The 27,743-nt window shown below is 31.8% G+C and overlaps 1 protein-coding gene and 1 long non-coding RNA gene across 4 annotated transcripts in view; both read left to right on the top strand.

Annotated features, from left to right (window-relative positions):
• Nucleotides 1-27,743, top strand: part of bbg (big bang) — a 277,715-nt gene that overhangs the window by 162,051 nt on the left and 87,921 nt on the right. The gene's annotated exons all lie outside the window — the stretch shown is intronic.
• LOC118680091 (uncharacterized) lies at nucleotides 3,764-5,252 on the top strand. Its single transcript, XR_004975602.2, has 2 exons — nucleotides 3,764-4,597; nucleotides 5,051-5,252. It is a non-coding gene; the product is annotated as an uncharacterized lncRNA (long non-coding RNA).

The raw sequence follows: 27,743 nt of genomic DNA, 5'->3' as shown, positions 1-27,743 counted from the left end.
TGTTGGCACACACAATCCAGCCATTTTCAAGCAATAAAATTTGAATGTTAATGAAGCATCAAGAACTTTGACAAAATGAAACAAGAAATGAGCTAAAAATTAAGGTTGCCAAAAAAAATTTCAAAACAAGCCTAAATAATATTTAAATATATTCAAATCCAAGTCAGATAAGAACAATCACAGGACACACCAAAAACTGCTCCAAAAAAAAAAAAAACTGAGACACCCAACTGCATACGCTTCACAAAATTCACATTGCAACGCTCTCACACGCCCGTGGGCTTGCCTTTCTATTTATCTATTTATTTTATTTCATTTTTATGCATATTTAATATTCTTTTGATACGCTTTCCTTTGCTTTGCTGCTACAAAATGGAAACAATATTTATTTTGCATGTGAATGAGATTTTGAGTGCTGCCGCTGCTCCTTGTTCCCATTTATTTGTAACCAACTAACCTTTCTCAAGCAAGTTTAACACACACACACCTATGCACTTATAGATACACACACATATATATTATATAGCAGCATATATGCATTAATGCATATGGTTTTACATTGCATTTATTTATATTAGATTTTCTACGGCACAACGCCCTTAATATATTGGCGCACGACATTGTCACATATGCATATAAATATTTTATTTTTATTTGTAATATTATTTTTTCTTAGACCTCAGCTCGATCTCTTGTTATATTGCGGCTTTTTACTTATTTATTGAATGTGTATCGTGTTTATATGCCGATGCTGGTGTTGTTTGCATAAGTTCATAGGTAACTACTGTAGGTAAGGCAAAAAAAATGGTCACGTGATATATATTAATCTAAATGAGAAAATAAAGTCGATACCTTACAGCGAGACAGAATAAAGAAGCAGTGACCAGCACGAAAAAATCAGCAGATAGTTATTGGTTTGGGCTGTGACAGTTGGTTGGCATAACAAATAGTGGTTGAAGTAGAAAACGTAATATTATCATGAATTAAAAAACCGCTGAAACTTCTCGCATGTATTCCAGCAGTAGATCTATGTTACTACCGAATCTCTTACAAAGGAATTATGCATCCTTCAACAATCTTAATATGTAGAAAAGACTGGAGATCGGCCAGTTTAATTGTGACTATTAATTGAAAATATTTCTAATGTCAAAATCATATTTTTGTATGAGAAAATTTTTTATTTGACAAGATATCTTCACGAGTTTTGGCATCAATAACTCTCGAAGACAACGCTTTAATCTCAGAATATATTGTTCAGATCGTACCACGCTGGCATATAGCTGCCATACATAGTGATCAATCAAAATCAAGTTCTTGTATGGAAACTTTTTTATTTGACCAGATATCTTCGCGAGATTTGGCATGAATTATTATCTGAAACAGCGCTTTAATATTAGATATTGTTGAGATCGAACCACTGTAGCATATACACCTGTGAAGGGTATTATAGCTTCGGTGCAGGTGAAGTTAACGCTCTTTCTTGTTACTGGTAATGAAACTTTTTGTCGATTGAGAAAGCATGGTAGGTATTCTGGAGGTACTCGAGCTAAGTAAGCCTAACTGATTATATAATATTATATTTTCAAATAAAGATAATATTCTATTCAGCTATTAAACGGGCTGTATCGGCTGTGGCTGCATAAGTTGAGATACTTATGAGAAAAACATGTTGCTACATTATTAATCCAGCGGCTCAGAGTAAAATCATTCAAAATTAGGTTAACGGGGGTTTGAAATGCCTAAGCATACAATACGAGTATATAAATCACAAAATTGAATACGGTCTTATTATCACAGCGGCAATAAAACTTTAGACGTACGTAATCTTTGTTTCCATTAAAGAAAAGATTTAGACTTGAGGCTACAATATAACGTATTGTGCTTCCGCTATGATCAACACTCAACAAACACCTTCTCATTCCACCAAATATATCCTTTAAGTCATAAATAACTTTAGTCATTATTATTTAAGAAATCTCAGTATCCCAACTACTAAATTTAGACAGCGCAAAGCAACAAATCATTGCCACTTCAAAGCTATTTTGCATAAATGAGCAGTTAAGTGAGCTGTACGTACACACAACCAAAATGAAAACAAAAAAAAATACTGCTTTTCAACAATTCACCAGAGACAATTCGTCTTGCCATACCTATATGCAGCACCACTGACCCATTTTCCTTTCATACGACAGGCACAAAGAAAGAATTGCATATCACTAAATGGTTTTCCTTTCTGTCCATTATTTGACACATTTACAGCTACGTTTATGATGCATCACAGTCGACAACGCGATAAAAATAAATAATAAAAGTAAAAAAAATTAATATATAAAAAACTGCAAGATTTTACAACTTCTTTTCGCCATTCACCCAATTGATGTTGGCGCATGCGCAACCACGGCCAAGCAACAGCGCGCAAGTACAAGCTGCAATGCATTGTTCGCCTTTGTTCTTGTTATTCTTGTTGCTGTTGACCATTGTTAAAGTGAAATGTGGCTGAAATATATGGAGCAGTTAAGTATTTGGCAATGCGCGATATGTCAAAAATGCCAGTCCGCCGATTTTGCAACGCACAACGTCGCATTCTGCGCCAAGTATTGTAGTAATATCATGTGGCTTGCATGTCTGTCCAGGCGACAGTTCGTGCGCCTGTCGATTATGACCAAATTATAATGAGTACAAGCATACTGGATCGCCTGGATAGCCGTGTACGAAACGACCATGGCTGCATGTAGCACATACAAACAGCTTTTGCGTGTAAAGCAGGTCACTTTTTATTGTTGTCCTGCAAAGTTTTATTTTTAATATTATTTTTTTTTTGTTGTGTTTACTTCCTTGACAATATTTTTTAGTTTGGCTACTTGTTGGGAGCCTTCCATTTCGCCCTCGGCTGTGTTTTATGGGCGCGCATGCGCGCGCATTTGTCCCAATTTCGCTAATTTTATTTTTACAATATGGGGATTTCTTCTGCGAAATTTGCACTGCCGTGAAATTGATATATTCTTTTATATATAAAGTGTATTTATCATATTTTTGGCTTAATTTTACTTACTTTGTTGCGTTGCCTTGCGTGCACTTGGCTCTACGCCACCATATTATTAAGCTATTTTATTGGGTCACAAATGTGTTGATAGTCGCGTTGCAGTGACGGCATGACAAATGCGCTTTAATTTATTAAAGACCGAGAATGCAGCTCACTTTGTCGAAAAAGCGAGATAAGTGTAAACGTTTAAAGTTATCACTCAACGGTACTCTGCACTTGTTGTTAAAAAAAATACTAAAAAATAAGTCAATAAATATATATATAATGATTACAATCTAAATGTTTATAAGCATTTATTGGTTCTTTGCAACATGTTTATCAACCTAAAATGTTGCTTAGTAATTCACTTTAACATGTTGCTAAAGTTGTTTTGCCCACAATATAAAAATATATATATGACTCCGCTCCATCGCTCTTCGCTCAAACAAATCATAGCCCACCTTATATTCACCACACTACAGCATAATTGCTGCTAGCAACATTAAGCAACATGCTGCGGCAACATACTTCACTTACTACACTCTACAGCTGCAAAATACACCACACACCTTGAACGCTCAATACACTACCTTTCTCCAGCATTGCGCTCTCATCGAACACTCTCTCTTTCTCTCTCACCTGCCGGTAAACTTCAACTTCACTTTCGCTCAACAACATTCACTAATCAAACCAGATCAGTTTCTGATGCTTGACTGCCTAGTCACAGGCACACTGCACATATGTATGTATATGTGTGTGACAATGCTTCCGCTTGCCTGCTTGTCTGCCGGTTCGACAGTGATCGAAGACGGCAGCAGACAATGTTGCTTCGCTCGAGTTGCACGGGCTATATCGCTCGCCGCAAATGCCTTTCCGCCAACACCACCGCCACTTCAATGGCGATCGGCCAACTAACTCTGTTCTGCCTGTGCCGGTGCTGCATCATTCTGTTGTTGCATTTCCACTTGTACACGTGTGGCATGCGGCATTTCACCGGCAGCTCGAGCTAAAAATAAATTTGTTGCATGCATTTGTTCGTGCGTTGCACTTTCGGCGTGTTAGCGGTGCGCAAAGTGATTGACAGATAAGCGTGTTGACTCTGAAAATTTAACGGTTGCAATTTAAATGTTTAAGTGTATTAATTGAAATCAAGTGTAATTGACTGTTAAAGTATGTTTTCGGTGATCAAAAAAGTTAAATGTTTATAAATAAAGATTAATCAATAAACTTTATAATAAATTAAGCGCTTTTGCTTCATTTGTGTAATCTGCAAACGAAGCTTAAAGTGGACTGATTAAAAATAAAAAGCACGTGAATCGATCAATGAAAATCACTGCTGATATTTTCGCTATCACAATACTACAATTTCTAACTTTGATTCTAGTGAATAAATAGTGAATTCAGTTTCGATTTACTTGACTGTTTTTGAAGTGAATCGAAAACACCAGAAGTGCATAAAATTATAGGCAATTCCAAATATCGTCGTTCAGTGAGCGTGTCAATTTCTATGCCCAGCAAAGTCCGCTCTGGTAACACCTTCTTGATTTAAAGTAAAACGAAGCAAAATGAGAGATCGTAAGTTTTTAAAACAATAATTTTTTATTATATACAATTTTTACTTACCTAGAATTTGTATTATCATTGATCGCCGAAGTTAAAATTTGTAATTCAAAAATACATATTTTTGTTTGTCTAGAAATATATTGACCTCAACTTTTTATAAAACTATCAAGAACAAATATTGGTCGTCAGATGACTGACTACTTGCCTATATTCAAATCAAAAAATATTATATATTATAGTTTATGTTAGAACCGTATGCTATAATCAGTTCTTTCCCACTGAGTTTTAAGACCAAATCGAAAGTAACTGATCTAAGATCATCGATCACTTAGCTACAGATATATCAACCCTTACCTTCCAATCTAATGCCGCAATTGTTTTTCTAAAGAAATTTCCAATATCTTACCATAAACCAAAAACTTCACACTGACGATCAGTAAACGATCTTGTTTGCAATTTCTATAGGCTGCGCTCACCAGGAATGCAGACAGCAAACAAATTCGATGGTAAAGTCTCTTCAGTAAATCTTGAGTGATAACTACAAAGAAAAAAGTAAATATAGCACCATGAAGCAAACAGTTAAACCGTGGCGTAACGATCAGTGATCGCAGAACAAACAGGACACTTTAAATAAAAAAAATAAATTGCAGTTTGAAGCTGTTTCAAAGTTTGGTTATCTGATTTCAATATAATATGGTATATGGTATAACCGTATGAACACTAATATCGGTTAGTTGTTTAAAGAGGTTGGCGACCACAAGGCGTCTTTATATGTTAATTAGAAAAATTAATATACAAGATACTGGCGTGTATTCGCTAATTAGAAAAATCTAGAAGGGTTGAAATTTTGAAAAACTGAAGATATTATTACAGTAAAGGTCAACGAGTATTTTATTAAAACGTGATCATGACTTTACATAAACTGATCGTGTTAGGTACTAAAATGTTGGGAGAAGATCACTTCTATTATTAATTTTAAGTGAACTACGATGGGTTTTTATTAAAGTACAGTAACCAATTTAAACTTTTTTTTATATGCTATGCATTCAAAATTTCAGAAGATCACTTGATAATAAGTAGTTTAATGAAGTGTTAGAATATTTGGTTTTTTGAGTGAAAACTTATTATATTCTTGAGTTTTTAAGCACTTTTTACATTTCAGTAAGTAATTATTTAGGTAGAACCATCGCTAAACTCTCACTCGTTATATCTGATCTTGTTGCGAGATCGGAAAATACAGATTTCAAGGCTGATCTCTCTAATTTTATTTCGTATTTTAAACTGTAACCACTTCACTTTACAAACAAAATTTACAAATTAAACTTGAGTATGAAAATAGTTAAAATGATGGTAAATGATCAGTTATCTTGTTGCTCACCGTTCAAGTGCTTGTTTATTGTTTCAGTGCAAATTACCTACTTAGTAATATTGTCTGTAGGATACTATGTTAGTCACGTATACAATATCACTTCATTGACTAAAGTGTATAAGTGTGAGCTTCGAGAACATAAAAGGATCGTGTTAAACTCACTTGCATTATGTGCGTGTGGAAAATTAGTGCAAACAACCCTTTTGTTATACTTAGCAGACCTCTCTTTAAGTTGGAACCATATTACGGTTATGGATAAGTATGTTATATAATATTTGCTTATGACGCAGACATACCAAACAAATTTACTCAGCAAATATTGAGCACTTGAGGTAGTTTGAAGTAGTTATCGATGTGTGAGCCGGACTCGAGCAAATATTTGTAAAGGTGAAGCGAAAATAAACCAAAATATATATATGTATATACATAGGTAATAATTAAATAGCGATTTTCGGTTGCTTATGAATTTTGCATTTCTTTGAGATTTTTTCTTCTTCTTCGTTTGTTTTTTTTTTTGTACCGAAATTCGATATGGTTACCAATATTGCTCTTTCGTTATTGGTTTTTGCCACAATTTTCGGTTTTGTTTTGATTTTTGGGTATTTTTAGGCATGTGACGCATGTCGCATGGAATTCGAGATTATGCAACATTGGTCAGCAACAAAAGATCGGTTGGAGAAAAGCAATTAAATGAACAAAAACCGTTAAATTTTTACTCAATGCTTATAAAATGAGCGTCAAATGAGAAAACGAATAAAAAAACAACAAATTATACACGCAGGAAATAAATGGATTGTTTTTGTGCAGCCTTTCTTGTAGCAAATCTGCAGAAAAAAGTGCGAAAACAATTGATGAGTGGCACTTGAAAGTGTTACTTTCAACAAGCCACAAAAGCAACAACCAATGAGTGGCGATTATGAAAATCATAGAAGAAACGCACACTAACGTGCATACATATACACCCGCAATAAAGCAATTGAAATGTCATTGCACAAAGCGAAAACCTACAAGGCATTACAATAACAACAAAAACAAACAACCGTAAACAAAACTTAAAAAGAAACGACGAAGAAAATATTGAAGGAAAAAATTTGAAGAAAAATTTGAAAAAAAAAGTTGAAAATAAAAACTGAGAAAAAACCGCCAAACGCTTAACAAAGCCAAGGTGACCAGACTATGACCGAACGTCAGGTAATTTAAAGGCGAGCAACTGTCTAAGCGGCAACCAAAGCAGGCATGCCGCTAACGAGCGCTCACACACGTGAGTGTTGTTGTTGCATTCCGGATATGAGTGCGGGTTTTTTGGGTTCAAGCAACAGCTGGCCACAAAATGTGTGGAAGTGAGGCGTTGCTTTGTTTGTTGTTGTTGTTGACTTTTTGTTATTTGCTTAACAGCCAATCGACGGTCATAAAAATATGATTAAGCGCGCATGCGTGCCACATGCAACACACAAGCTACCTACAACAACAACAACAGCCACATATGGTGCTTATATGAAAATGCAGGTCATACACAGCCTATAAATGAATATGTGTAATAGGAAATTTTTTATGAAAAACAAATAGTGACAAAAAAATACAACAAACACTGCGTAGTCAGTTTTTCTTCGCTGGCGGCAAAAATGACATAAAAGTCATAATCATTGATCAAATAGCGGTTGCTTGGTGATCAAGCGATCGCGCAACTTTGATGACAAAGAAAGGATGGCAGGCAAGACAGTTAGACTTTAAACACAAATAAATATACATACACAGATGCAAGAGTTTTTATATAAAAAAGTCAATAAATAGAGCATTACGAGAAATTGTGTAAGCATTGTGACAATGCTTTAAAAAAATAAGCATTGTGTGGCAACTTTTTGTAAAATCAATTATTGCTTTACGCTATTTGTTTTGTTGCTTCAAGTGCTTGTACGCATATTGTGAAGATTATTATGAAAATTAAATTTAACAAATAGTTTTCAATGCTAACATTACTTGTAAGTTTTTAGTACCGAACTAATCGGGATTCCAAAAAATTGACCGGATCCCGATAGTAAAAAATAAATTTAATAGATGGTGCTGTAGTGTTAATATTAATTTTAAACTTTTTTAGTCCGGAAAAAAACGTGATACCGAAAATAAACGGGATCCCGGAAATTAAATTTAAATTTAATAAATATATTTCTATGTGAACAAAAATTTTTAATTTTTTTAGTACCGAAGCAATCGGGATTCCGCAAAATAACCCGGATCCCGATATTAAAAAATAAATTTAATAGATGGTGCTGTAATGTTAATATTAATTTTATATATTTTTAGTCCCGAAAAAATCGGGATACCGCAAATAAACCGGATCCCGAAAATGAAAATATATATTATAAATGGTATTTAAGTGGTGTCATTAACTTTTTTGGTTCCGGAAAAATCGGGATATCGACAAAAAACGGGATCCCGACAGCTTAAATTTTTAATATTGGTAATACCGGCTACATATGGTATACACAACCGTCGGGTATTTCATAATTTCAAATTAACAATACTAAACTCCCGGTGTTGATTATATTCAAGTCTTTCTAAACCTTTCTCGCTGCTTTCCTACCCTTTCTAAACGCACTTAATAGCAGTGCAACAAAGTAATTGCTGTAAAATAGCAAATCATCTAATAAGATTAATTTTGAGGAAGGTGGGAATAATGCATTCGGGTATATCCCACAGGTAAATCGGGATTTTGAAGACAAATTAATTTCTCACCAAAATTTGTTGTTTCTCAAGAAGAGTTTACAAGTTATTTTGCCTTCTATCGGTAACACTTACTTATCCAGCAGATATTAACATTTTGAAAGAAATGAATTTCGTAAAAAAATCTAACTTGATTCCGCTTTTTCACGAAATTTTTTTTTTTTTAATTTTTTAAAACGAAAAGAGACTGTTTAAAATCATTTTCCATTCTGGTGTGATATTTTTTCTATCAACGCTCAATCTTAAAAGCTATAAAACGAAATAATATTTTTCTTTTCATTCAATAACTACCGAGTTGACTAATCAAATTGATTGTAATTAGTTTGTCCTTTTAAGGAATTCTCTCAGAATTATAAGCATACTTGATTTTTCGGTAACTTGACAGACCTTTTAGATCAGAAGTGATCGGAGGATTCAGAACTCACCGATAGAAAAATATAAATGTAGTAATGATACTGATATGCTTCAGTTTCTTTAACAACTGCATCAATTGAGCCCATAAGCTTAAGTTATTGAATTCCAGTTTCTTCAATAAATGTACTTAATTCTACATGATAAGATTTTAATATACCTAGATAATATTTTGGACCCAAAATCTTAGAAAAGGCTAGAACTTCTTTGAAAGCTTTTGTGCAATACGCATAGCTGAGAATTTTCAAAACTTTCAAACAAAAAGAGGACTTATTACAAATTTAGAAGAAATAAAAAGTAACTGTTTGAATTAATGATTACTTAGAGTGGATTTCCTGCCAATGTGCCTTAATGTAGGCACCACTATGCTGCGATGTAAAAAAAATAATTGCCTACATTTAGGATGATGTTAAATAGTAATGGTTAATCCTTAATTCCTATTTTTTTTAGCGAGCGGTGGAATTGAAAAATACTTTGTTTTATAATACACCTACTTTCCAAAAACTTCTTTCTGTATAAATATTAAAGAAACATAACAAACTTAAATTTTTTTATAGTTTTGCGATTTTGTTTTGAAAATTTTTTTTTGCTGCAATTTCAACTCATTGAAATATACTTACCCGACAGATGTATCTTATTTTCTTCGAATATTTTTATATAATCTCAGCCCAAACATAATTCTGTCGCCAGTTTAATAATACATTTAACGGTATTTATTTTCGTACTTTTTTATTATATTTCTTCTTTTGGTTTTTCACATGCTTTCTGAAATATTTTTGCCAAATCATCAAATCGCATTAGCACCATAAACCGTTGTAACTTTTATGCTTCAAATATTAAAGCAATCGCAGACGATTTTGTAATACATCATTGGCTATAATGATCTTGGAAGGTCAGTCAACTGGTTAAAAAAAAAGTTAGAACAAAAAATAAAAAAATAGGTATAAAAAAAATAAAAAATAAATTAAGACAGTCATCTTAGATGGCTCAGTTGGCGGCTTTTGAAAGAAATTGCTTCACCATGACCTAAAAAAATATTGGAATTTTCTTTGATCTTACAGTAAAACGGAAATAGCAAATATGCCGCCAATGAGCACGAGCTGCATTTCCGCTTAACACTTGCGCTCATTAAACAGAGGCTGCGCAAATACGAGTATATGTATATATAATACACAAATAGCAGTATGTGTGGCATAATAATTATGTATAAATACAGATTTAATTTGTAGAGCGCGCAGAAGAGCACGAAAGAACAAATAAAAGGTTTTTTATTTAAAATTACTTCCGCTTTTGGCGGCTATTTTCTTATAAATCAAAAAACGGCATCTTTTTTGGGTCGAAGTGTGGATTTTACAGCGCCAATTGCTTATTATTAATTTTTTTATTTATTTTTTATTTAAAACATTTCTGTTTTTTTTTGAACTTTTTTGTATTAATTATTAAAATTGTAAAATAATTCATAAAAATTATACAAAATTTAGTCTTTATTTTTTCGATTTTCTTTGTAAAAAATTTAAAAATTGTCTACTGAAGTGCAGCACAAATTATTAATACTTCAACATTTTGACCCACATATCTGCATAACTGTCACTAAGTGGCAGTGCCACACCGAAATTTCAACATATTTTTTTTCGATTTTTTACTTTTGCTTGCATTTAAATTTCTATTATTTTACGCTGCAATTGCACGAAAATTAAGTATATTTTTGCATACACCCGCATTCAACATCACTTTGTGCGTCCCACTTTGACAGCTGTCAATGCATTTGAAACCGTTTAGAGTATTTTTGTGCAAAAACGACAAAAAATTCTGAAAGGTAAATTGTATGCGAAAATTCCATGGAAAAATGAATTGTAAAAAAATTAAAAAAAAAATTATTGTAAAATACAGAACAAAAGAATTTTAATGATTTATAAATTATATTAAAAAAAAAAATAGTTATAAAAGAATAAAAAAAAGTTTATTTTTATTAAAGGAATTAACATAAAAAAAATTTATAGAGTTTTATAAATTCCAAAAACAAATTTAATCGCATAAAAAATTAAAAAAATATTTAAATAAAAACTTTAAGAGAATAAACACCATAAAAACTCGCAGAAATGGGCGAAAAATATCTTTAACAACAGCAATAACAATAAAACACGCAACAAAAAGTTATTACAACACCACACAGAATCCAATAAAAGTATTGCGCAATTTTGCAGAAAAACAATAAAAAAATACGTTATGTAAATCAGCAAATATTTATGCACAAGTATATACATTTCTACACTACCGAGTGCTGGAGTTACGGCAGCTGTCATAAACTGTCTACAGCTGTCATAAATGGGAACACTCTAACGCCCAGGCAAGAACGCGCCCATGTGAAAGGTAAAAACGGAAACAAAAGCAAGTGAGCAAAAGAAAATAAGCAAAAAGGCATAATAATAAAAACAAAAAAGAACAAAGAAAACAAAAACAGCTAATCGCCAGAAAAATGCCTGTAGTGAAGTGGAAAATACGCAAAATTTGGTTGCAAAACAATGAAATATGCGGTAAAAAGCTCATAAATGTTTTACATACAAACAAATATATGTGCGTGTGTGTGTGTGTAAAGGCCCGCCTAGCATGTGGACTATGCAAACAAGCAGCGCGCAGGAAGTCGCTTAAAGAGTGCGCTGAACTTTTGCTTTTTTGCGCGTTTTAAGTAATTTGTAACAGAGCGGCAAAAAATTACAAAGAAACTTAATTTTTTTATTAAAAGCATTAAGAAATTAACAAGAAATATAAAAATTTTAAAAATATTTTTTTACTTAATACAAATTTACAAATTAGAACTAGACCAGCTCTAGGTTCTACTTGAGCCTGTTTTCTAATATCAAAAACTTTTTGCGTTGCCTCGTCTATCTTTCTTAGCCCTTATCTATCTACTTTCCTTACTTCGTTAACATTTTTTATTGCTATTGAATTCAACTTCTTCTTCACTTTGCTTAAAGTTTGCAGCATTTTGCACAATGACCTTCGCGTCAACGTTTTTGCCACCGTATTTTTCCACGCTGTATTGGTTTGTAGAGCAAAAAGCGCAAAAATAAGGCACTTAGGTTTTTTAGCGTTTGCTTTTTGTTATGGCGGCAAAATCATGGGTATTCACTACACAAAAAAGAAAAAAAATTTAGTTGCAAAAACTTCTGTGAAAAAAAACTGTTGAAAAAAAATAATTACTCTAAGTAAAAAAAAAATAAATGCTCCCATAGCAGTAAGCCTAAAATCTAACTCCTAACATGTATGAAGTGATACTAAAAAAAATAAATTGAGTTCGAATCTCCTTGCCCCATAAAGTGTTAACACTTATAAACCATTAAAATTAATTTTTAAGCCTTTACATACATTTTAGTGATGCCTTAAGATCACTTTATCTGATCTCAGTTGACACAAATAACAGTAAAAAATATCGTATGTTGAAAAAAAAAAAAATAGTTGTCATATTTCATAATATTTTTTTAAAATTAAATTAAATAATAATTAAGTGAGCAATTTGCACCTGAGTAGTAATGTGAGCTTCGACTCGGGCATTAATAATTTGTTTAATACTTTTTTATTTTTTGTTTTATGGCAACCCTGATATGTATGTCTATGGATTGATGTAAATGTTTTTTTTTGTAAGTAATAACTCATTGAGTGGTTAATCGTCAAATTTTATGTCTATTCCAACTTAAAATCCTCCATTCTAGAGAAGAAAATCGATTTTTTTTTAAATTTCTTAAAGTTCCCTTGAAATCCACAACTTTCACAGATAAGTTCTCAGCGGTCGAGTTCTTGTATCTTCTAGATATCATATATCGAAAATGGCTACTTTTGAGTTCACAAAACATACAATTTCATCCGCCCAAAGAGAAACTACGGTGGGAATTCTCAACTGGCTTATAGACCAGGGTAGATAATTTTTGAAAGCAAAAAAATCATAGTAGGATGAAACTCATTGAAAAAGAATATTTCTACAATGAAAGAAAAATTAAGTTACGTGTGATCTTTGATCGGAAAGAGGAAAGGGAGGGCGTGGTAGAATTTGTATGGTTTAAAACAGTTTAAAAAAAATCCAAAAAAATTTTCGTTATAAAAATCTACAATATACTAAATTTTACTCGCATTTAATCGAGTAAAGTAATTCAAATCAAAAAGAATTTAATAGGAAAAACTTCTTAAAGATAAAAATCGAATTTTGACTTCATAATATTTTTCTTGTCAAAATCCAACTCTTACCTCACACAGTGAATACCCCTTTCAAGTCATTTCACTCTTTTATGGCCTGTACTTACGCCCTGCTACATTTGTTAACACACCGTAAAGCACGTTGTAATTACAAAATAATAAAAGTAGCAGCAACAACAACAAATAATACCACATCCGCATAAAAACACGCATAAGTAAATTTATCTGTGTATGTGTGTGTGCTGTGAAAAAATGTTAGTATGGCATTGCGGCAGGCATACAAGCAGCCGGTGTGAGGCCAAATATGCGTGGAACGTAGTTAATAAGTAATAAGCAGTTAGTAGTTAGTATGTAGTAGCAGCCAACACGTCATATTAGCCGAACTGAATATGGGTAACAAATAGCTTAGGCTGAGGCTGTGACTGGAGTTAGTTGAGGCTGATGACTTGGCGATGGAATGCAGATAATGCACGTTGACTAAGAAAACTGCTGCTCACTACGACAACTGCGGCTGAAAGGGGAGTAGAAATGCTTGTAAAAAATCAGAATATGCGCTCAAGAAGAAAAACTGCGAGCATATCTAGCATTAGTAGGCAAAAAAGTAGACAGTAGGGCGCAAAAAGTTGAGAAAAACAAACGCGTTCGCGATGCAGTCAAGTGTGTGGCTAATGGAGTTGGTAGTTAGTTGTTGTTAGATATGCCGGCAACAAAGCGAAGCACGTTGTACGTAGGCAGTTTGTTACCAACATCAACTTTTTTCCACATTTTTGTTGTAAGTATGCTTGTTGCTGCCTTGGATAGGATGAATGTACCCATCATATGGCTATGTTGTAATTATATGCACACATATGAGTGCGTGCGAGCGCGCGCATGTGTGTGTGTGTGTGAGGAATGAGTGTAATGCTGGTAGACGCGTTATGAGCATGCTGAGATTAATTGCCAAGAATTTGCTACTGTGCAGCTATGTATATGTGGCATATACATACTTGTACATATATATAAATATGTTCATCTTGCTGCTTACTAACCATATCAGCTTGGCATTTGTTTGAAGTTAAATAAATGCGTTCACTTAGTCTCCCGGTTAGTCTATATAATTTGAAAGAAAGAAGCTTGGCAACAAAACTCAATGGGTTCAACAACACGCTGGGAAATGGCTGCAACTTGTTCCTTTTTTCTGCTTCTCTCGACGCTTCACTGCTTTCTTAAGCGCTTTATATGCATATATTATTACATACAGGCATATATACATATCGGCATGCATATATACATACATACATATATACGTTACATACAGACATGCTCACACACATATATACATACAAACATTAAATGTTGGTCATTAACTTTTTGCTGTCACTGTCCATTTTTCTGCTACAGTCGCCATTTCTTACATATATTTAGTTATATATACACATATGCATGTGTGCCAACTTGTTGCGCTCGTTGTCAGCTGACACGTACAAATTCTTTAGTAATGTTATGTACGAAAATTTTCAATATGAAATTGGTATGCAAGCCAAGTACGTTTTCCCTTTTATAAATATATCAAACAAATAACACCATGTAAGCAAAAAACTGAGACAGTAATTAATTATAGTAAATTAAATTACCATAAAATTTAATGGAATGCTAATTAGCTTATAACGAATTAAACCTTTTACAGAAATATTAAGATATACGTAATTTAAACATATTTTCCTAAAAATATGTACGAAATTCACAAAAACAATATCATTACTGCATTTAATTGTAATTAAAACATTAATTTTTAGTAATCAATAAAAACACGTATAAATATATAAATAGTTTAATGCGAAATCACATATTTACAGAAATCGTAATTATTTATTATAAATTTTGTAATTAAATACTTAACTAATTATGTACTGATTACTACTAAAAAATGTTCAGTTAAGCTTACCAGAAAATGTATGAAAAATTACACTATAATAATTCAATATTGTAGTAATTAAATAAAAAAATAGTAATTAATTAATCATTACAACTTAAAAACTAAAACAAGTTTACGAAAACATTTGTAATAAATTACACAACAATAATTCAGCATTGTAGTAATTAATTAAAAAATTAATAAAGTAATGATTATTATCGTAAACTGATCATGCGAAGCTAACCAAAAGATTATGAAAATTGACCAAATTAAAATTCAGTAATTAAATGAAAACTTAATTAAGTAATATTTATTGCTGAAAATCGAGCAGGACGGGCGCACCAAGTAAGTGTTGCGAAATGATATAATAATAATTCAATGTTGTAGTAATTAAATAAAAAATTATTTATGTAATGATTACTACTGATAATTATTCAAACCTACAAAAAAATTTATAAAACATTACACAATAACAAATCAATATCGTAATTAAAATAAATAATTATAAAGTAATGATTACTACTGAAAATTGTTAAATAATTATGAGCGTGCTCCTAAATTAAGCTCACGTTGCTCTTAATTAATCCAAAATCTTGTATACTTGTAATATAGTTAGAATTAGCTCAATTATACCCTACTTTTGTGAACAATTTTCATTAGTATATAAAACTAGTTGAAAGAATTTCGAAGAGTTCTTTACAACAAAATTTTTCTGTTTGACAAATATATATGCTATGAATTGTATTGAAATCTCGGCTTAAGCCTTTCAAAAGTAGCGAAGTGTAATACGTTTATTCACAGAAAAAATGCTTTGAGAATATTTAATAAGGCGGCGTATTGAATACTTTTGATGTTTCTGAGAATGATTCAGCGGGTAATATAATCATTTAGTTAAATATGCTAACCAAATCATCCATTGAGTTAGTTCTGCAGAGTAATTGTTCATATGAAAATACTTTACTTACTATCTAGCGACGTAGATCAGTTATGTATATGCACACTTTTATATTATATTATATATTTATATTATATATTATAAATAGAAGGTTGATTGCGTCGCTACATAATTACGAATAATTGACTTAGTGACTGACATAATTGAGATATGTTAGTTAAGTAGACTCGACAACTAAAGTGTACCATTATATGTAAATATTTACATAGCATTTTCTTCTCTCAAGGAACTGAACTTTTGCTAAGAAATGACGCGCACAAGAGTTGTAAAGGCATAACTACATAATATATATAATACATATATAATCTTATATATAATAATATATACTTTTTTAGACATTAACTATTAACATTTAGACTTGGCGAATCGAACAAACAACTGGCTAAAGCAAATGAAAACACATATTCGGGTTGAGATAGTTTATAGGCGATTATAGTACTTAAGTGTGACATATATATACAAGGGTGGAGCGAAAAAAATTTTTTCTTTGCTTAGTCTCAGGGTAAAATCTATAAATTATAAAAAAAAAACATTTTTGGACACAAAAACATACACTTTTTTTAACATAACGCCTCTCAGTTTGAGTTCGTCTAATGACTTGATTTTTACTTTGGCATGTAAGTTTCTTGAAAAGAAGTGAAGTAGCGAGTCGAAGCAGACAAATTTAATATTGGTGTGTGTGTATACATAAAATCAACGTTTTTCAATTCGACTAATACTTAAACGTAGATATGTCGCTATTTCTATCAAATATGTATAGATATATAAATAAATATATTGTACGCAGCAAATATTTCCTTTCTCAGCTATTTGCTTATCATATATTTCATTAACTCTTTTCATATCAATTTGCAGCGAAAATTTCCAGCTGACAGTTCGCAGCTCTCCACCATTCATGTCTACAAACATGCTAATGAACTGATATGGGTACATATATAAAAAAAATATATAGATAAACATATGAATATATTTATATGTGGCCAAGTAATTTATTATCTTCCATAATAAATTCTTAAGCGCCGCTATCATTGGCCGACTTTTTGTGCATGCAAAGCGCGTTGCAAGCAAATAACTATTATATATATTCTTGTCTACATAGCTATTAATATTTATCGATAGCTGCGCCGGCAATAAATACCAATATTTGCATGTTAAAATGTAAGAATTTACTTGGCAATGGTTTAACTGTGGTATTGGAAAAAATTGTCGCTGGAAAATTTATCGGTTACTATGCAAATTCAATTACGGGCAGCAACAGTTTAGCTCGATATATATATTGCATGTATATAACATATTTTTTACTTTAGCAAAAATAACTTGGCATGAAACTAATTGCTATGGTATATTTAGATCGCTAGCTGTGCTCCTCCTGACGGCGACACTTTCTAGAAACAACTAGGTATAATTAAAACCATTTATATATGGACATAGCCGCATACTTTTAGACATGTCGAAATCATTACATTAGAAAATTCTTGAAGTGAACTAGAAATAAATTCGAGCCAAAACCAAAACTTTTTTGATCTTGCGTCTAGAAAATACCTAGGGAGCTGTGCCGATAAACTCTCAGATGTTTTATTAACTGTCTAGAGCCGTAAGTCCTCTCTTTATTTGACTCTCTTGTTTAGGAGGTCTTCAGGTTTCATACATTCCCTATCTTCCCTATCAAAATTAAATTTCACTTTCTTCACTCCTAGCTCTGTTAGTAGGTACAACACGCTCTTCAAATCATGACCACACACTTTTCTTTGCTACTGTTTCTTATTGCTCAAGCTGTTTTCTCCGCCCCATATGTCTGAGCGTGTGTTACTTCCACTAGAAATGTTGCACACTATGTAGACAACAAATTGTTGACTGTTGCTACAATGATTGTGGCTCAAATAAACACAACTCACACATACATACGCACACAAAGCTAAATTTTAAACAATAAAAACACTAAATGTATTTTATGTGCGTGTGTTGCAGCAAAATGTTGCCATGTCATGCGAATTTTATACAAAACGAGCGATGTGCGATATTTATAAATGCAAGTAAGTGTGTGCCACATGTTGTGGCAAGCTGTTCAACACTTGGAAGTGTTAAACAAGCTGTAAGGGAAAATTTTTTAAAGATACACAAAAACAAATAAAAACACATAAACATATATGTAGAAATACATATCATGCCAAGCTGCAACAACAATAATTGTAAATTTTAACATTGCAACAAAGCCGCAAACAGCAGAGAGCAGACAACAGAAAGATTGCAACAAAAATTTTTAATCAAACAACAACACATGCCACAACAATGTTTTGACCTCAAAACACAGAAAAAGCCACAATAACAACAACGCACACAACAAATACAAAGTACGTGCAACAAGCGACATGAAAAAGGTGCGTGTTTTACACGCTGCGTCGAAGTGAAAAGCGAAAGGGCAGCAAAAACAATACAGCCATAAAAAGTAAAATTAAAACTACAACAACAAAAAAAGTGAAAATAACCAAATCCATAGTCAATATAATGATTACAAGAAAAAATTCAATTAAAATTACAAAAAATTGATACAGTGTTGCATGCCACAACGGTTACTTTAATTATTTGTCATGCTAACTTGTGGTTGTTGTTTGATGTTTGGAGCTTCTTTTGTGCAACCACTAAAAACTCTAAAAGCAAAAGCGTAATTAATAGTTGATGTTAGTGTTTTTATTGCTGATTGCTGGAGCAGTCAATTTTCATTGCATTGCTGTTATTTTCTGCACCTTTTGATGCATTTGTTCTGCTTAGCTTATAGCGGAGTGAAAGTTTGATAATTCTTTAGAAAGTTTCAAATTTTTTCGTCATAGTAAGCTGCAAATTTTTCAAGATTTTTAAATTCATACAAGTTAAAAATTTTCGAAATCCCTGGATTCGGCATTCCGTTTTTTCGTGGTTTGTTCGAAAATGTTTACATGAAGGCTTTAAAATTCTGATAAGTTCACAAATTTTGGGATTTCGGGATTCATACGTAAAAAAATCAAGATCCCGGTTTTTCGGTATTAATGCGAAAATTATTAGGTATTGTTAATTTTATTCGTTTTCTGCGAAAGTTGGTATCATGTGGTGAATTCTAAAAGTGCCTCGTTAACCATTATATATATTTATTATAGTTGTATAGCATATACATATATACGCATGTATCTACTTCTGGAGTTAAATTCAATATGGTGTGAACTTTAAATTTGATTACATACATTTGCTGAAACAATAAATATTTGTATTTTAAATTTTTATATTTTTCGCTACTTAAAAATTAAAAGCGGCTATTTTCTGTATTAATTCCTCAAATACCACAGATTACTCATACACATTGTATTCCAGCCCTTATATAGTACAATACAATATGAGCATAGTTTACCTACAAAAGTTAATTTCAATACTGCTGATTTATTTTTACGAAATAATACATGTTTATTTATACATTTCCTATAAAATTTTGCTATAAATAAGCAAAAAATTTTCTGTAAAAATTATAGCAAATTTTCGCACTTATTTCTTTGAATTTTTCTATAGCTAGAACGTGTCCTATAAATATTATAGCAACAATTTAACGTCTTTCCTATAAAATTTTTTCAGAGAAATTGCAATTTTATATAAAATTTATAACAAAAAGTAAAATCTTTTTAGTATTATGTCCTATAAAATTTATAGCAAATATTAAAATAATTTTAATGAATTATTCTTTAAAAATTAAAACAAAAAAATATTTTTTTTTAATGCAGTACTTTCCTTTTTATGTCCGAAATCAAATTCTATGAACCAACATAATTTAAATTCGCTCAACCTCCAGTTCGAACTTCCATTGCGTGATAACTTTATGTCATTAATACTTATTGCCTGAAGTGTCAAATAAAAGATGCACTTCAAAGCAACATTTGTGTATGCGAAGCGTATGAAAAACTCAATAAAGTAGGCAATAAATGCTTATGGCTATCATAAAGTAGATAAAAGCGCGAGCAGAGGCGCAAAATAAACACATACAATACTTAATATATGTACATATGACGTACATTTGTACATGTACATATATTTAACAAATCAATAAAAAAATAAAAAACCACAACAAACGCGAATTGGCTAAATGAAAGCAAACACGGTTTTTTTAGCTTTATAGCTATAAATAAATATTGGAAATATTATGTGCTTACACAAGCTGGTAGCAGGAAGATCGTGGAAACTTTTTCGGGACTCTGGTGTATTTCAAGTGGAATCCCGAAATTAATGCAGTAAAGAAAATTAAAATTTTGAGCATATTTGAAGGCGTGAACATTTATAAAAAAGTAATATACATTGTCAACGAAATTTCGGAATCCCGAAAATTAAAAACCTTATAGTGAAAGCACAATATTTATGTAATATAGAAGATTAAATATTTGAGCATATTTGAGGTTATTTGCATTTATATAAAAGTAGTATATATTATAACACTTCGGGATCCCGAAAATTATATACGCTGCATTATTGCATAAAATCGTTTATTGCGGTATTAAAATTTTTAACTGTCTAAGAAAAGCAATATTTTCTCATGTCGGCTCATGATTTATGGCTGAATTTATTCAATTTGAGCACATCTATCAATCCCGATATTAAAAAGAAATACAATTTGCTAAGAAATATACCTACGATATATTTATGATCATATTTCTTAGCTCAGCATTTCAAGTAAAAAAAATTAAGTGCAAACCTGCCAAGATACCCAAGAGCAGACAACAAGCCTTTCATAAATTTCGTTTCGGGATTTATTAGACGCAATTTAGCAGTTATTTTGCTTACTTAACAGCTATCATTACGTGAAAAACAGCAGAGCATAGCACTTTGAAAATTATAAAAAAAATATAAGGAATAAATTATTATTTAATTTTTACAAAAAAATAGCGAAAATGATGTCAATACTGAAGTCCCGAAATTTGATTCAAAGCGGAATTTTCTAAATTCATGAAAGTTAGGCATAAAAACAACGCATAATATAATTTTTTGGAAATCCCGAACCTTTTTCGGGACTAACAATTTCTTTTAAGCAAATTTTGAAAAAAAGCTGCTTTAAATTTTAAATTATATTTGGCTTACATACGACTTCAGGTGCTCGGTTTTTACAACACTAATACCAAAATGCTTCTTCACTGTTATGCAAAGCTTATTTCTGTGCAAGCACCACTCTAATGACCCGCATGTGCATTAATATAAAGCATGCACATGCACTTTTATAGCAACAACATCAATTTTTTCGACAACAAGTGCAAAGCTTTAACTAGCAATGGCCCGTGGTATATTTTACATCCTTAATCGAGGTTGCAATTTCATGAAGTTACAACGTTTATTAGTTGTAAATTTCAACAAAATGGACCATAAATTTTACTAAACACGAAAGAAATGAAATAAATTATAAAAACAATATTGAGAAGCATCCAGGTGGCTATTATGTTAGGATTCAACGATGACCACTAGCGATTGAAATGTATTGCTGACATATACGGTGCACATTTATGTTGCAAGCATGTTAACAATGCATTGTTCAACAGAGACATAAGAGCAATATATTTCTTTAAGGTGGCAACAATTGCTGTCCGAAAGCCAAAAAGGCGCACACTTGTTGCTGGCAACATGTTGCGGGCGGTGAAAAGCCATAAAGCTTTCCAATAGTTACTGATTTTTTGTTTGCCTGCCAATCGATACGCGAACAAACGTGCAACAAAAGCGCATAAAGTGCATAGAATTTAAAATAAAAAAAGCAACAACAACAACTCACTAGTTGTAGCAGTAACATAAATATCCATCTCTTTGGAAGATAAGGCGAATTATAGACAGCAACGACAACAGCGACAATTATGCAAAGCGCAACAAGCCAACAGAAATCGCAACCATGCAACCTGTAGTCGGCAACCTGCTGCCGTTAGCAAAGCACGTTGAGTGTGCAATGCTTAAATCACGTGCAGGCAAAAAGCAAAACAAAAATTATCTTTGTGGCAGCAATATATTTTCACACACACATACACACATATTTAAATTCATGTTTGTCTCGTTGTAAAGAAATGTACCTGTTGCCTGCACAGCGTGGCAAATAAGGTATATTGCAGGCACTTGCCGTTCGACAGTGGCACAACTCGCATGTTGCATGCTACACGCTGCTGCTTGCGCCAACAACTATGGCCAGTGTCAGCTGTACAGTTAGGGTTAGGCGGCCAACTTTACTAACTATTGTATTTATTGCAAAAATACGGGTATATGCAACACTAACAGTACACATTGTAAAGAGGGGCTGTTGTTGTTGTTGCATTGCACTTGCTGCACCAGCTAGACGAAATTTTCGCATTTTTCCACTAAAATGTGGTTAGTATGTAACGTGCGTGTCGTTTTTGTGATGTTTTATTGTTGTGGTGTGCAAGTGCAATACGTACACTGTACGGAAGTTTAAGATTAACTGCAAATTTGTTATTTTTCAAAAATTTTCAAAATTGTATGTGGATTTTTATTTCTTTTAATTAGTCATTTTTTGTAAAAGTAAACTAATCTTATTTTCACGAAAAAATATTATATATACGAAAAAAATTCTGTATTTTATTCGTTTCAAATCAGAAAATTTTCAAAATATCGGTAAATATTAAAAAAAAATTTAATTAATCGAAATAATTTCAAAAACATTTACAATATAATTTTTTTCCCTTAAAAGCATTTTAAAAATATTCAATGTTTTTTTCTGTATTTTAGTCGATTATTTTTATAAAACTTAAAAAATCGTTAAGATTTTTACAGATTTATTTTTCTAATTTCGAAGATTTTGATTAAATAATTTTTTTTTTCAAAAAATTTGTCATAAATTTTATATAATTATATTTTGAGGTATATATTTTTATTTGTTAACTAAAAATGTCGCTTTTTTATATACATATATGTTTTTCTCCTAAATAATACTTGAAAATACTTACTAATTTTTTATTATAGCTTAAACTTTTTTTAAACTGTTTTTAATTTTTGTACATTTATTAAATTCTTCATTTAAAAATTATTTTTTTGAAAAATAATTTAGATTTTTTTATATTAAAATATTTTTATAACGATTTTTAATGTTTTTTTTTTAACATTTTTGTATACATAATTTAAAATTATTTTTAATAATGTAATATTTGTAATTGTGTTCCATATTAAATAAATTTAACCTTATTTTTAAATATTATTTTTGTCAAGTTTATTTTTTCCTAAAAATATTTTTTTTGTGCTTCTTTCCAATACATTTTTTTTTTGATTTTTTAATTAAATTCAAATTTTTAATTAGTTTAAGTTAATTTTTTTTATGAATTTTATTTATTTGAAGGAAATTTTTTTTTTTAATTAAATCAAATTGTTTCGATTATATTCTTTACGATCAAAAGAAATTATTTTTTTCCTGTTTTAAAAATTATTTAGATAAAATTTTATTTATTTATTTAATTTTAAATTTTTCGCACAGTGTAGTCGTTGTACTGCATATATTTCTCTGCTACACGCACACCAATTTCTAACTGATTTTAAATTTATTTCACGGATTCTCTTAAGTTTATTTTTGCCACCCAATATTCATGCCGGCACCGGCTAGTTTGCTTGCGCCTTCACACAAGAACCGTTAGCTTGCAAGCATAGACAACTCGTCAAGCAAGCTGGCTGAAAAGCCGTGGTGGAGAAGGGAGGGGGGCGCCGAGCAAACCAGCAATCAGCATGACACATTTGACAAACACGCGCTTCGCCGCATTTGCAACACGCGTCCAACAACTAATACCGTATTGGCAGCAACAACAACAACCACCTGCAACAAGCGCACATGGGCGTTTGTGTTGCAGCGTTAAACGTGCAACATTTTTTCGCAAAACAATTTTAAGCTTTTTTTGCTGTTGTTTTTCACATTTTCGATGACACTGGCTTTGGTGCAGACGCGCGCTGTCACGTTGACATTTAACTGTGTATTTGTGTGTGACATCATAAATTTACGCCGTGTGGCAACTCGGCAACTCGTTTTTAAAAGCGGTTTGGCATTAAGCAACAACAAACAAGTTGGTTAACAAGACTGTACATAATTTTACCGTAATTTGTTTAGTGTGTCTACGAGGCAGCAGCGCTGCATGTGTAGATGCACTCATACACATACTTAAGAGCCTATAATTGCATAAAACAGCTGATTTTGACAGTTCACACCTCAATGGCGAGGCTAACCGCGAGTTATAGAGCTGAAATTGGCCAATTGCTCGAACCAGCTTACCACGCAAGTAACAACAACAACCTCTTTACTTGTCGTCGTCGTCATATTTCATTTGTGGTATTTGTTGTACTAGAACTACTGCCGGCAAGCAATAAATATGTTGCACACGCTGACCACTAATTGCTCGAATGCGCATGCGCGCTTGCTCATATTGTAAATTATCATTTAATGTGACAGCTCATATATATTGCGCTTACATACAGGCACATATACATCGACAGTTTGCTTCTAAATATGGCTGCCTTGTCGCTGTCAATGTTTGCTGTCAACTTAGTATGCCATTTTTCAGCGTTTAGTGCCACTGTGCCCCATTCATTAGTTGACAGCGCTTCGCGTTTTTTATTTGTAATTGATTTTCGCCACAATCCTTTACACTTGCACTAATTGCTGTTAATTTTTGACTGAATTTGGTGGAATTTTTTTTTTCAAATTTGGCATAACTGCTCAATGAAGTGTCACAATTTTGCTTGTCAAAGCAGCTCGCATGTGACTTTGCGGTTAATATCATTTGACATATGCAACGCAGTATTACAAGCAGCATGAGCAACAATTTTACAGACAAAATGTTGAAAAGTAGGTGTGTTTTGTGGAAAACACTATGGCAACATGCATTATTAATATCGCAACAAAATTATGTAATTTGAGTCAAAAACGGGTAGGAATGACAATTTTGCTCTACAAAAATATTTGAAAAAATTTAAAAAAAAACTGTAATTTCAAGTTTTCTGTCAAAAGTCGGTTTCTTCAAATTTATTGAAACAAATTATTATATTGCTTAAAAAATTATGTTTCTTCGCTAAAAAAGTTATATATTTTTACCCTAACTATTTTGTGAACTTCTAATGAATTTAATAATAATGAATTTTATTTCTTAAAATATGGCAACGTAATGTGAAAATTTTTTTTGTATTAAAATGTGTACTTAAACGTAGTGCCATAAATATATTTTATGTCTACAATAAAAATAAAATCACCTTATTGCTTCTTTTATGATGACAACTCTTTCGTGGTTTAAGAACTAATAGATAACATAAAGTGTAGTATTTCAAATAAACAGTTTATAAAAGTTTTTCTAAAAGTATTTAATTTTTCGATAATCTGGTATCACCATTGCTGTAGTAACCACAAATTTTGATACGGACGCCTTTAAATTTCATCAGTCGACATTTTTTCTGTTTTAAAATGTCTATTAAACGACTTGCCATAAACATCTTTATGTCAGCAATTAAATTAAAAAAAAAAACACCCATCTTATTGTATGTTCAAGATGGCAACTCTATTGTAGTTTAAAAATAAAATTTAAGATGACTTTGTGGATTTCGAGCACACATTTTATAAACGGTTTTTTTTAAATATATTATTTTTCGTAGATCTGGCAACACCCTTATTGAATAAACCCTGTTTCTGTTGTTAAAGTTCTTAAGTTATTAAAATAATTACGAAAACGCATTGCCATAAATATATTTTATACTCTACAATCATGTAAATATTGAAAAAAAATCACCTTAATATAACTAGTTTTCAAGGTGGCAACTTTACTGTTATTTAAAAATTAAATTTCGCATAATTTGTTGTATTTCAAACAAATATTTTATAACTCTCTTTTCAAAAATGTTTTATTTTTCATAAATCTGGCAACACTATTATTCAATAACCCTCTTTTCTGATGGTGGAGTACGTAAATTTCATCATGCGAATTTTAACATATATTTGTAGTTTTTTTTTCTTTATTTAAAGATGTTTGATTTTTCAAAATCTCGTATCACCATTGCGACTATACTTAGTGATGTTGGGGAGCTTCAATTTTTCATATCGATTATTTGCATAATACCGATTGTTTTATGTTGAGTTCTTTGAAACTCTCCCGATAAGCTACCATTATGGCTGTCATGCTAAGTGAAGCTAACGGCATTATTATGGCCTCTAAATTTATGAATTGCCAAATTTTTCAAGATATTTGTTTTAAGATTTTTTTATTTTAGTTTATAGTCACATAATTTATACATTTAAAATAAAAATTTTCTCTTTCTTCTCATTCCAGGTACGAGTATGTATGCATGTCTTCTATAGCTTAAGAAACTGAAGAAAGGCTCGAGAAATCTTTAGTCTAGGAAGTTGTAGCGATAAGTACTTGAATGTTATGATTTTTAAATTTATAAAAGGATAATTCCATAATAAGAACAATTTAGGGGAATACATATTTAGTTGAAAAATAGATTCTCCATCATTCATCATTTCAATCATAAAATTTTTGTATAGTTACATTTTTGCAATGAGCAGTTGAATTCTATAAAGACATGAAGAAGTGAGGCTTTGAATCGAAAAACTGGTAATTCCAGAAATTAGTTTCTCTCAAAGCCATTTTGAGAACATTTTGAAGTGATAAAAATCAATAAAAAAAAAGAGTTGTTAGATGAAGTAGTAGTACTTCTCGCTAACTCCCGATTGGAGCACATTCCTCCCTTTTTTGTTTTTTTTTTGCCAATAAAGAGCCAATTCTCTCTTCAACTGATATACCTTATAATATAATTGTTTTCTTAAATTTTTCTTACCGATGTTTTTACTTATATTTTCTTTCTTATTCTGTAAAATATTTCAATAAATCTACAAAAATTTTATTGCACCCATAAATTTCCATTAACTATTGTTCTCCTTGCAACAAAGTGCTCTCAGTTTAATTTTAATCAGCGAGCAGCGTAAACTATAATGCAATTATTACTTGCCACAAAGATTGCTGCATACATTTGTACTTGCCACCTCATGTTGCAAGTTGGCTGCTTACGGTCTTGATTGCGATGCACCGCTTGCATTGGCATGTGTGAAAAATTCTGAGTCACAAATGCATTTTTATAATCCAATTTCCTTTAGTACAAACTCGTTTCCACATTCTCGATTCTAAGCGCTTGCCGCGACCTTTAACCGTCACAAGTCAACTGTCAGACATAAATAAATGCGACTATAAAGAGCAGCATAAAGGCAAACACTTACTTGCCACATAAGCGCACAGCAATTGTAATAATTTACTTATACACTGCAATTGCTTTTGCAACACCCCGCTGCCACTATATAGTATACCCTGAACACGAAGTTTATAAGAAAGGAAGGAAACGTCGGAGACCCTATAAATTATATATAAAGGACCTATCTGTACATCACCCATAGCAGACATAGAGCTCGAGTTGCCTCGCGAAACCAGAGTGACCCTCGCGCAACTTCGTTCCGGATACTGTAGCAGGTTAAACTTCTACTTATCCAGAATAGAAACCGACATACTAAACACATGTCCAGTCTCCGCATGACATTAACCACCTCTTTGCATGCCCAACAAACCCCACCCATCTAACACCCTTCTCCCTATGGTCCGACCCCGTC

This window comes from Bactrocera oleae, chromosome 6 (assembly GCF_042242935.1).
Source record: "Bactrocera oleae isolate idBacOlea1 chromosome 6, idBacOlea1, whole genome shotgun sequence".
Lineage (NCBI taxonomy): Eukaryota > Metazoa > Arthropoda > Insecta > Diptera > Tephritidae > Bactrocera > Bactrocera oleae.
Note: the sequence above shows the minus strand (reverse complement) of the source record. Positions and strands in the feature narration are given on the sequence as shown.